Below are 13,459 nucleotides of genomic sequence, written 5' to 3' on the forward strand. Positions count from 1 at the left end.
TGTGTGCATGCAGCTAACTGAGCCCTGGTCCACACTCCATCCTTACCTGGGAGTGGAATATCACACCTCTGGTTGAGGTGCAATACGCCTGTAGCAACCAAGCCCTCGGGGCGCTACATAAGCATTTTTATTTGTATATGGTCTGCCATGCTGGTATGTGCTGCCCCCCTTCTTGTATTTGTGCTGTCCCCATCCTGTCCCCACCATCCTATTCTGGTATGCATAGCACCACTCACCCCCAATCCTGGTATGCGTGGAACCCCTCACCCCCAATCCTAGTATGCGTGGCACCCCTCATCCCCAATCCTGGTATGTGTGGCACCCCTCATCCCCAATCCTGGTATGTGTCGCACCCCTCATCCCCAATCCTGGTATGCGTGGCACCCCTCACCCCCCAATCCTGGTATGTGTGGTCCCCTCACCCTCCAATCTTTGTATGCGTGGTCCCCTCACCCCCAATCCTTGTATGCGTGGTCCCTTCACCCCCCAATCCTTGTATTCGTGGTCCCCTCACCCTGCAATCCTTGAATGCGAGGTCCCCTCACACCGCAATCCTTGTATGCTTGGAACCCCACAATCATGGTATGCATGGCACCCCACTATCCTGGTATGCGTGGTCCCCTCACCACACAATCCTGGTATGCATGGTACCCCATCCCTCATCCATATCCTGGTATGTATGCTATCCCTCATGCTGGTAAGCATGGGCCGCTAACCCACATCCTGGTATGCATGACACCTCTCATCCCCATCCTGGTATGCATGGCCCCTCATCCAAATCCTGGTATGCATTGCACTCCGAATCCGAATCCCGGTATGCATGGCCCCTCATCCCAAATCCCGGTATGCATGGCACACCTCATCCCCAATCCCGGTATGCATGGCACCCCTCATTGCCCCAATCCCGGAATGCATGGCACCCCTCATTGCCCCAATCCCGGTATGCATGGCACCCCTCATCGCCCCAATCCCGGAATGCATGGCACCCCTCATTGCCCCAATCCCGGTAAACATGGCACCCCTCATCGCCCCAATCCCGGTATGCATCGCACTCCTCATCGCCCCAATCCGGGAATTCATGGTACCCCTCATTGCCCCAATCCAGGTATGCATGCCACCCCTCTTCGCCCCAATCCCGGTATGCATGGCACCCCTCATCGCCCCAATCCCGGTATGCATCGCAGCCCTCATCGCCCCAATCTGGGAATTCATGGTACCCCTCATTGCCCCAATCCAGGTATGCATGGCACCCCTCATCCCCAATCCTGGTATGTGTCGCACCCCTCATCCCCAATCCTGGTATGCGTGGCACCCCTCACCCCCCAATCCTAGTATGTGTGGTCCCCTCACCCTCCAATCTTTGTATGCGTGGTCCCCTCACCCCCAATCCTTGTATGCGTGGTCCCTTCACCCCCCAATCCTTGTATTCGTGGTCCCCTCACCCTGCAATCCTTGAATGCGAGGTCCCCTCACACCGCAATCCTTGTATGCTTGGAACCCCACAATCATGGTATGCATGGCACCCCACTATCCTGGTATGTGTGGTCCCCTCACCACACAATCCTGGTATGCATGGTACCCCATCCCTCATCCATATCCTGGTATGTATGCTATCCCTCATCCTGGTAAGCATGGGCCGCTAACCCACATCCTGGTATGCATGACACCTCTCATCCCCATCCTGGTATGCATGGCCCCTCATCCAAATCCTGGTGTGCATTGCACTCCGAATCCGAATCCCGGTATGCATGGCCCCTCATCCCAAATCCAGGTATGCATGGCACCCCTCATCCCCAATCCCAGTATGCATGGCACCCCTCATCGCCCCAATCCCGGTATACATTGCATCCCTCATTGTCCCAATCCCAGTATGCATGACACCCCTCATCGCCCCAATCCCGGTATGCATGGCCCCCCTCATCGCCCCAATCCCGGTATGCATGGCACCCCTCATTGCCGCAATCCCGGAATGCATGGCACCCCTCATTGCCCCAATCCCGGTATGCATGGCACCCCTCATCGCCCCAATCCCGGAATTCATGGCACCCCTCATTGCCCCAATCCCGGTAAACATGGCACCCCTCATCGCCCCAATCCCGGTATGCATCGCACTCCTCATCGCCCCAATCCGGGAATTCATGGTACCCCTCATTGCCCCAATCCAGGTATGCATGCCACCCCTCTTCGCCCCAATCCCGGTATGCATGGCACTCCTCATCGCCCCAATCCCGGTATGCATCGCAGCCCTCATCGCCCCAATCTGGGAATTCATGGTACCCCTCATTGCCCCAATCCAGGTATGCATGGCACCCCTCTTCGCCCCAATCCCTGTATGCATGGCACCCCTCATCGCCCCAATCCCGGTATGCATGGCACCCCTCATCGCCCCAATCCCGGCATGCATGGTACCCCTCATTGCCCCAATCCCGGTATGCATGACACCCCTCATCACCCCAATCCCGGTATGCATGGCACCCCTCATCGCCCCAATCCCGGTATGCATGGCACCCCTCATCGCCCCAATCCCGGTATGCATGGCACCCCTCATTGCCCCAATCCCGGTATGCATGGCACCCCTCATCACCCCAATCCCAGTATGCATGGCACAGCTCATCGCCCCAATCCTGGTATGCATGGCACCCCTCATCGCCCCAATCCTGGTATGCATGGCACCTCTCATTGCCCCAATCCCGGTATGTATGGCACCCATCATCGCCCCAATCCCAGTATGCATGGCACACCTCATCGCCCCAATCCCGGTATGTATGGCACCCTTCATTGCCCCAATCCCAGTATGCATGGCACAACTCATCGCCCCAATCCCGGTATGCATGTCACCCCTCAGCGCCCCATTCCCGGTATGCATGGCACACCTCATCGCCCAAATCCCAGAATGCATGGCACCCCTCATTGCCCCAATCCTGGTAAGCATGGCACACCTCATCGCCCCAATCCCGGTATACATGGCACCCCTCATCACCCCAATCCCGGAATTCATGGTACCCCTCATTGCCCTAATCCTGGTATGCATGGCACCCCTCATCGCCCCAAATCCCGGAATGCATGGCACCCCTCATCGCCCCAATCCCGTTATGCATGGCACCCCTCATCGCTACAATCCCAGTATGCATGGCACCCCTCATCGCCCCAATCCCGGTATGCTTGGCACCCCTCATGGCCCCAATCCAGGTATGCATGGCACCCCTCATCGCCCCAATCCCGGAATTCATGGCACCCCTCATTGCCCCATTCCCGGTATGCATGACACCCCTCATCTCCCCAATCCCAGTATGCATGGCATCCCTCATCGCCCCCATCCCGGAATTCATGGCATCCCTCATCGCCCCAAACCCGGTATGCATGGCACCCCTCATCGCCCCAATCCCAGTATGCATGGCACCCATCATCGCCCCAATCCTGGTATGCATGGCACCCCTCATCGCCCCGATCCCGGTATGCATGGCACCCCTCATCGCCCCAATCCTGGTATGCATGGCACCCCTCATCTCCCCAATCCTGGTATGCATGGCTTCCCTCATCGTTCCAATACCGGTATGCATGGCACCCCTCATCGCCCCGATCCCGGTATTCATGGCACCCCTCATCGCCCCAATTCCGGAATTCATGGCACCCCCCATTGCCCCAATCCCGGTAAGCATGGCACCCCCCATCGCCCCAATCCCGGTATGCATATCACCCCTTATCGCCCCAATCCGCAAATTCATGGTACCCCTCATTGCCCCAATCCTGGTATGCATGGCACCCCTCATCGCCCCAATCCCACTCCAGCCAGGGACATGGTCAGTTGTGCCCGCAGCTGGGAGCACCGTCGAGCAGTCCCCCGGAAATGGGGTGAGTGTGTGTGTGTGCATGCAGCTAACTGAGCCCTGGTCCACACTCCATCCTTACCTGGGAGTGGAATATCACACCTCTGGTTGAGGTGCATTACGCCTGTAGCAACCAAGCCCTCGGGGCGCTACATAAGCATTTTTATTCGTATATGGTCTCCCATGCTGGTATGTGCTGCCCCCCTTCTTGTATTTGTGCTGTCCCCATCCTGTCCCCACCATCCTATTCTGGTATGCATAGCACCACTCACCCCCAATCCTGGTATGCGTGGAACCCCTCACCCCCAATCCTAGTATGCGTGGCACCCCTCATCCCCAATCCTGGTATGTGTGGCACCCCTCATCCCCAATCCTGGTATGTGTCGCACCCCTCATCCCCAATCCTGATATGCGTGGCACCCCTCACCCCCCAATCCTGGTATGTGTGGTCCCCTCACCCTCCAATCTTTGTATGCGTGGTCCCCTCACCCCCAATCCTTGTATGCGTTGTCTCTTCACCCCCCAATCATTGTATTCGTGGTCCCCTCACCCTGCAATTCTTGAATGCGAGGTCCCCTCACACCGCAATCCTTGTATGCGTAGTCCCCTCAGCCCCAATCCTTGTATGCTTGGAACCCCACAATCATGGCATGCATGGCACCCCACTATCCTGGTATGTGTGGTCCCCTCACCACACAATCCTGGTTTGCATGGTACCCCATCCCTCATCCATATCCTGGTATGTATGCTATCCCTCATCCTGGTATGCATGGGCCCCTAACCCACATCCTGGTATGCATGACACCTCTCATCCCCATCCTGGTATGCATGTCCCCTCATCCAAATCCTGGTATGCATTGCACTCCGAATCCGAATCCCGGTATGCATGGCCCCTCATCCCAAATCCCGGTATGCATGGCACCCCTCATCACCCCAATCCCGGAATACATTGCACCCCTCATTGTCCCAATCCCAGTATGCATGACACCCCTCATCGCCCCAATCCCGGTATGCATGGCACCCCTCATCGCCCCAATCCCGGTATGTATGGCACCCCTCATCGCCCCAATCCCGGTATGCATGGCACACCTCATCGCCCCAATCCCGGTATGCATGGCCCCCCTCATCGCCCCAATCCCGGTATGCATGGCACCCCTCATTGCCCCAATCCCGGAATGCATGGCACCCCTCATTGCCCCAATCCCGGTATGCATGGCACCCCTCATCGCCCCAATCCCGGAATTCACATCACCCCTCATTGCCCCAATCCCGGTAAGCATGGCACCCCTCATCGCCCCAATCCCGGTATGCATCGCACCCCTCATCGCCCCAATCCGGGAATACATGGTACCCCTCATTGCCCCAATCCAGGTATGCATGGCACCCCTCTTCGCCCCAATCCCGGTATGCATGGCACCCCTCATCGCCCCAATCCCGGTATGCATGGCACCCCTCATCGCCCCAATCCCGGTATGCATGGCACCCCTCATTGCCCCAATCCTGGTATGCATGGCTCCCCTCATCACCCCAATCCCGGTATGCATGGCACCCCTCATCGCCCCAATCCCGGTATGCATGGCACCCCTCATCGCCCCAATCCCGGTATGCATGGCACCCCTCATCGCCACAATCCCGGTATGCATGGCACCCCTCATTGCCCCAATTCCGGTATGCATGGCACCCCTCATCACCCCAATCCCAGTATGCATGGCACACCTCATCGCCCCAGTCCTGGTATGCATGGCACCCCTCATCGCCCCAATCCCGGTATGCATGGCACCCCTCATTGCCCCAATCCCGTATGTATGGCACCCCTCATCGCCCCAATCCCAGTATGCATGGCACACCTCATCGCCCCAATCCCGGTATGCATGGCACCCCTCATCGCCCCATTCCCGGTATGCATGGCACCCCTCATCGCCCAAATCCTGGAATGCATGGTACCCCTCATTGCCCCAATCCCGGTAAGCATGGCACCTCTCATCGCCCCAATCACGGCATACATGGCACCCCTCATCGCCCCAATCCCAGAATTCATGGTACCCCTCATTGCCCCAATCCCGGTATGCATGGCACCCCTCATTGCCCCAATCCTGGTAAGCATGGCACCCCTCATCGCCCCAATCCCGGTATACATGGCACCCCTCATCGCCCCAAACCCGGAATTCATGGTACCCCTCATTGCCCTAATCCTGGTATGCATGGCACCCCTCATCGCCCCAAATCCCAGAATGCATGGCACCCCTCATCGCCCCAATCCCGATATGCATGGCACCCCTCATCGCCCCAATCCCGGTATGCATGGCACCCCTCATCACCCCAAATCCCGGTATGCATGGCACCCCTCATCGCCCCAATCCCGGTATGCATGGCACCCTTCATCGCCCCAATCCCGGTATGCATGGCACCCCTCATCGCCCCAATCCCGGTATGCATGGCACCCCTCATCGCCCCAATCCCGGAATGCATGGCACCCCTCTGTTCCCCAATCCCGGTATGCATGGCACTCCTCATCGCCCCAATCCCGGTATGCATGGCACCCCTCATCGCCCCAATCCCGGTATGCATGGCACCCCTCATCGCCCCATTCCCGGAATGCATGGCACCCCTCTTTGCCCCAATCCTGGTAAGCATGGCACCCCTCATTGCTCCAATCCCGGTAAGCATGGCACCCCTCATCGCCCCAATCCTGGTAAGCATGGCACCCCTCATCGCCCCAATCCCGGTATACATGGCACCCCTCATCGCCCCAATCCCGGAATTCATGGTACCCCTCATTGCCCTAATCCTGGTATGCATGGCACCCCTCATCGCCCCAAATCCCGGAATGCATGGCACCCCTCATCGCCCCAATCCCGATATGCATGGCACCCCTCAACGCCCCAATCCCGGTATGCATGACACCCCTCATCGCCCCAAATCCCGGTATGCATGGCACCCCTCATCGCCCCAATCCTGATATGCATGGCACCCCTCATTGCCCCAATCCCGGTATGCATGGCACCCCTCATCGCCCCAATCCCGGTATGCATGGCACCCCTCATCGCCCCAATCCCGGAATGCATGGCACCCCTCTTTGCCCCAATCCCGGTATGCATGGCACCCCTCATCGCCCCAATCCCGGTATGCATGGCACCCCTCATCACCCCAATCCTGGTATGCATGGCACCCCTCATCGCCCCAATCCCGGAATGCATGGCACCCCTCTTTGCCCCAATCCTGGTAAGCATGGCACCCCTCATTGCTCCAATCCCGGTAAGCATGGCACCCCTCATCGCCCTAATCCCAGTATGCATGGCACAACTCATCGCCCCAATCCCGGTATGCATGGCACCCCTCAGCGCCCCATTCGCGGTATGCATGGCACACCTCATCGCCCAAATCCTGGTAAGCATGGCACCCCTCATCGCCCAAATCCCGGTATACATGGCACCCCTCATCGCCCCAATCCCGGAATTCATGGTACCCCTCATTGCCCTAATCCTGGTATGCATGGCACCCCTCATCGCCCCAAATCCCGGAATGCATGGCACCCCTCATCGCTCCAATCCCGATATGCATGGCACCCCTCATCGCCCCAATCCCGGTATGCATGGCACCCCTCATCGCCCCAAATCCCGGTATGCATGTCACCCATCATCGCCCCAATCCCGATATGCATGGCACCCCTCATCGCCCCAATCCCGGTATGCATGGCACCCCTCATCGCCTAATCCCGGTATGCATGGCACCCCTCATCGCCCCAATCCCGGAATGCATGGCACCCCTCTTTGCCCCAATTTCGGTATGCATGGCACCCCTCATCGCCCCAATCCCGGTATGCATAGCACCCCTCATCGCCCCAATCCCGGTATGCATAGCACCCCTCATCGCCCCAATCCCGGAATACATGGCACCCCTCTTTGTCCCAATCCTGGTAAGCATGGCACCCCTCATTGCTCCAATCCCGGTAAGCATGGCACCCCTCATCGCCCCAATCCCGGTATGCATGGCACCCCTCATCGCCTCAATCCCGGAATTCATGGTACCCCTCATAGCCCCAATCCTGGTATGCATTTCATACCTCATCGCCCCAATCATGGTATGCATGGCACCCCTCAGCGCCCCAAATCCCGGTATGCATGGCACCCCTCATCGCCCCAAATCCCGGAATGCATGGCACCCCTCATTGCCCCAATCCTGGTAATCATGGCACCCCTCATCGCCCCAATCCCGGTATACATGGCACCCCTCATCGCCCCAATCCCGGAATTCATGGTACCCCTCATTGCCCTAATCCTGGTATGCATGGCACCCCTCATTGCCCCAAATCCCGGAATGAATGGCACGCCTCATCGCCCCAATCCCGATATGCATGGCACACCTCATCGCCCCAATCCCGGTATGCATGGCACCCCTCATCGCCCCAAATCCCGGTATGCATGGCACCCCTCATCGCCCCAATCTCGATATGCATGGCACCCCTCATCGCCCCAATCCCGGTATGCATGGCACCCCTCATCGCCCTAATCCCGGTATGCATGGCACCCCTCATCGCCCCAATCCCGGAATGCATGGTACCCCTCTTTGCCCCAATCCCGGTATGCATGGCACCCCTCATCGCCCCAATTCCGGAATGTATGGCACCCCTCTTTGCCCCAATCCCGTAATGCATGTCACCCCTCATCGCCCCAATCCCTTTATGCATGGCACCCCTCATCGCCCCAATCCTGGTATGCATGGCACCCCTCATCGCCCCAATCCCGGAATGCATGGCACCCCTCTTTGCCCCAATCCTGGTAAGCATGGCACCCCTCATTGCTCCAATCCCGGTATGCATGGCTCCCCTCATCACCCCAATCCCGGTATGCATGGCACCCCTCATCGCCCCAATCCCGGTATGCATGGCACCCCTCATCGCCCCAATCCCGGTATGCATGGCACCCCTCATCGCCCCAATCCCGGTATGCATGGCACCCTTCATTGCCCCAATTCCGGTATGCATGGCACCCCTCATCACCCCAATCCCTGTATGCATGGCACACCTCATCGCTCCAATCCTGGTATGCATGGCACCCCTCATCGCCCCAATCCCGGTATGCATGGCACCCCTCATTGCCCAAATCCCGTATGTATGGCACCCCTCATCGCCCCAATCCCAGTATGCATGGCACACCTCATCGCCCCAATCCCGGTATGCATGGCACCCCTCATCGCCCCATTCCTGGTATGCATGGCACCCCTCATCGCCCAAATCCTGGAATGCATGGCACCCCTCATTGCCCCAATCCCGGTAATCATGGCACCCCTCATCGCCCCAATCACGGCATACATGGCACCCCTCATCGCCCCAATCCCAGAATTCATGGTACCCCTCATTGCCCCAATCCCGGTATGCATGGCACCCCTCATCGCCCCAATCCCGGTATGCATGGCACCCCTCATCGCCCCAATCCCGGTATGCATGGCACCCCTCAGCGCCCCATTCCCGGTATGCATGGCACACCTCATCGCCCAAATCCCGGAATGTATGGCACCCCTCATTGCCCCAATCCTGGTAAGCATGGCACCCCTCATCGCCCCAATCCCGGTATACATGGCACCCCTCATCGCCCCAATCCCGGAATTCATGGTACCCCTCATTGCCCTAATCCTGGTATGCATGGCACCCCTCATCGCCCCAAATCCCAGAATGCATGGCACCCCTCATCGCCCCAATCCCGATATGCATGGCACCCCTCATCATCCCAATCCCGGTATGCATGGCACCCCTCATCACCCCAAATCCCGGTATGCATGGCACCCCTCATCGCCCCAATCCCGGTATGCATGGCACCCCTCATCGCCCCAATCCCGGAATGCATGGCACCCCTCTGTTCCCCAATCCCGGTATGCATGGCACTCCTCATCGCCCCAATCCCGGTATGCATGGCACAACTCATCGCCCCAATCCCGGTATGCATGGCACCCCTCAGCGCCCCATTCGCGGTATGCATGGCACACCTCATCGCCCAAATCCTGGTAAGCATGGCACCCCTCATCGCCCCAATCCCGGTATACATGGCACACCTCATCGCCCCAATCCCGGAATTCATGGTACCCCTCATTGCCCTAATCCTGGTATGCATGGCACCCCTCATCGCCCCAAATCCCGGAATGCATGGCACCCCTCTTTGCCCCAATTCCGGTATGCATGGCACCCCTCATCGCCCCAATCCCGGTATGCATGGCACCTCTCATCGCCCCAATCCCGGTATGCATAGCACCCCTCATCGCCCCAATCCCGGAATGCATGGCACCCCTCTTTGCCCCAATCCTGGTAAGCATGGCACCCCTCATTGCTCCAATCCCGGTAAGCATGGCACCCCTCATCGCCCCAATCCCGGTATGCATGGCACCCCTCATCGCCCCAATCCTGGAATTCATGGTACCCCTCATAGCCCCAATCCTGGTATGCATTTCATACCCCATCGCCCCAATCCCGATATGCATGGCACCCCTCATCGCCCCAATCCCGGTATGCATGGCACCCCTCATCGCCCCAATCCCGGTATGCATGGCACCCCTCATCGCCCCAATCCCGATATGCATGGCACCCCTTATCGCCCCAATCCCGGTATGCATGGCACCCCTCATTGCCTAATCCCGGTATGCATGGCACCCCTCATCGCCCCAATCCCGGAATGCATGGCACCCCTCTTTGCCCCAATCCTGGTAAGCATGGCACCCCTCATTGCTCCAATCCCGGTAAGCATGGCACCCCTCATCGCCCCAATCCCGGTATGCATGGCACCCCTCATCGCCCCAATCCTGGAATTCATGGTACCCCTCATAGCCCCAATCCTGGTATGCATTTCATACCCCATCGCCCCAATCCCGATATGCATGGCACCCCTCATCGCCCCAATCCCGGTATGCATGGCACCCCTCATCGCCCCAATCCCGGTATGCATGGCACCCCTCATCGCCCCAATCCCGATATGCATGGCACCCCTTATCGCCCCAATCCCGGTATGCATGGCACCCCTCATCGCCTAATCCCGGTATGCATGGCACCCCTCATCGCCCCAATCCCGGAATGCATGGCACCCCTCTTTGCCCCAATTCCGGTATGCATGGCACCCCTCATCGCCCCAATCCCGGTATGCATGGCACCCCTCATCGCCCCAATCCCGGTATGCATAGCACCCCTCATCGCCCCAATCCCGGAATGCATGGCACCCCTCTTTGCCCCAATCCTGGTAAGCATGGCACCCCTCATTGCTCCAATCCCGGTAAGCATGGCACCCCTCATCGCCCCAATCCCGGTATTCATGGCACCCCTCATCGCCACAATCCCGGAATTCATGGTACCCCTCATAGCCCCAACCCTGGTATGCATTTCATACCTCATCGCCCCAATCATGGTAGGCATGGCACCCCTCAGCGCCACATTCCCGGTATGCATGGCACACCTTATCGCCCAAATCCCGGAATGCATGGCACCCCTCATTGCCCCAATCCTGGTAATCATGGCACCCCTCATCGCCCCAATCCCGGTATACATGGCACCCCTCATCGCCCCAATCCCGGAATTCATGGTACCCCTCATTGCCCTAATCCTGGTATGCATGGCACCCCTCATTGCCCCAAATCCCGGAATGCATGGCACGCCTCATCGCCCCAATCCCGATATGCATGGCACACCTCATCGCCCCAATCCCGGTATGCATGGCACCCCTCATCGCCCCAAATCCCGGTATGCATGGCACCCCTCATCGCCCCAATCCCGATATGCATGGCACCCCTCATCGCCCCAAACCCGGTATGCATGGCTCCCCTCATCGCCCTAATCCCGGTATGCATGGCACCCCTCATCGCCCCAATCCTGGAATGCATGGCACCCCTCATAGCCCCAATCCTGGTATGCATTTCACCCCTCATCGCCCCAATCCCGGTATGCATGGCACCCCTCATCGCCCAAATCCCCGAATGTATGGCACCCCTCTTTGCCCCAATCCTGGTAAGCATGGCACACCTCATTGCTCCAATCCCGGTAAGCATGGCACCCCTCATCGCCCCAATCCCGGTATGCATGGCACCCCTCATCGCCCCAATCCTGGAATTCATGGTACCCCTCATAGCCCCAATCCTGGTATGCATTTCACACCTCATCGCCCCAATCCCAGTATGCATGGCACCCTTCATCGCCCCAATCCCGGAATTCATGGCACCCCTCATTGCCCCAATCCCAGTATGCATGGCACCCCTCATCGCCCCAATCCCGGTATGCATGGCACCCCTCATCGCCCCAATCCCGGTATGCATGGCACCCCTCATCGCCCAAATCCTGGTATGCATGGCACCTCTCGTTGCCAAAATCCCGGAATGCATGGCACCCCTCATTGCCCCAATCCTGGTATGCATGGCACCCCTCGTCACCCCCATCCCGGAATTCATGGCACCCCTCATCGCCCCAATCCCGGTATGCATGGCACCTGTCATCGCCCCAATCCCGATATGCATGGCACCCCTCATTGCCCCAATTCCGGTATGCATGGCACCCCTCATCGCCCCAATCCCGGTATGCATGGCACACCTCATCGCTCCAATCCTGGTATGCATGGCACCCCTCATCGCCCCAATCCCGGTATGCATGGCACCCCTCATTGCCCAAATCCCGTATGTATGGCACCCCTCATCGCCCCAATCCCAGTATGCATGGCACACCTCATCGCCCCAATCCCGGTATGCATGGCACCCCTCATCGCCCCATTCCTGGTATGCATGGCACCCCTCATCGCCCAAATCCTGGAATGCATGGCACCCCTCATTGCCCCAATCCCGGTAAGCATGGCACCCCTCATCGCCCCAATCACGGCATACATGGCACCCCTCATCGCCCCAATCCCAGAATTCATGGTACCCCTCATTGCCCCAATCCCGGTATGCATGGCACCCCTCATCGCCCCAATCCCGGTATGCATGGCACCCCTCATCGCCCCAATCCCGGTATGCATGGCACCCCTCAGCGCCCCATTCCCGGTATGCATGGCACACCTCATCGCCCAAATCCCGGAATGTATGGCACCCCTCATTGCCCCAATCCTGGTAAGCATGGCACCCCTCATCGCCCCAATCCCGGTATACATGGCACCCCTCATCGCCCCAATCCCGGAATTCATGGTACCCCTCATTGCCCTAATCCTGGTATGCATGGCACCCCTCATCGCCCCAAATCCCAGAATGCATGGCACCCCTCATCGCCCCAATCCCGATATGCATGGCACCCCTCATCATCCCAATCCCGGTATGCATGGCACCCCTCATCACCCCAAATCCCGGTATGCATGGCACCCCTCATCGCCCCAATCCCGGTATGCATGGCACCCCTCATCGCCCCAATCCCGGAATGCATGGCACCCCTCTGTTCCCCAATCCCGGTATGCATGGCACTCCTCATCGCCCCAATCCCGGTATGCATGGCACAACTCATCGCCCCAATCCCGGTATGCATGGCACCCCTCAGCGCCCCATTCGCGGTATGCATGGCACACCTCATCGCCCAAATCCTGGTAAGCATGGCACCCCTCATCGCCCCAATCCCGGTATACATGGCACCCCTCATCGCCCCAATCCCGGAATTCATGGTACCCCTCATTGCCCTAATCCTG

The sequence above is a fragment of the Phyllobates terribilis genome, unplaced genomic scaffold (assembly GCF_046119375.1).
Source record: "Phyllobates terribilis strain yellow unplaced genomic scaffold, ASM4611937v1 Scaffold_13__5_contigs__length_258822181, whole genome shotgun sequence".
Taxonomy (NCBI): domain Eukaryota; kingdom Metazoa; phylum Chordata; class Amphibia; order Anura; family Dendrobatidae; genus Phyllobates; species Phyllobates terribilis.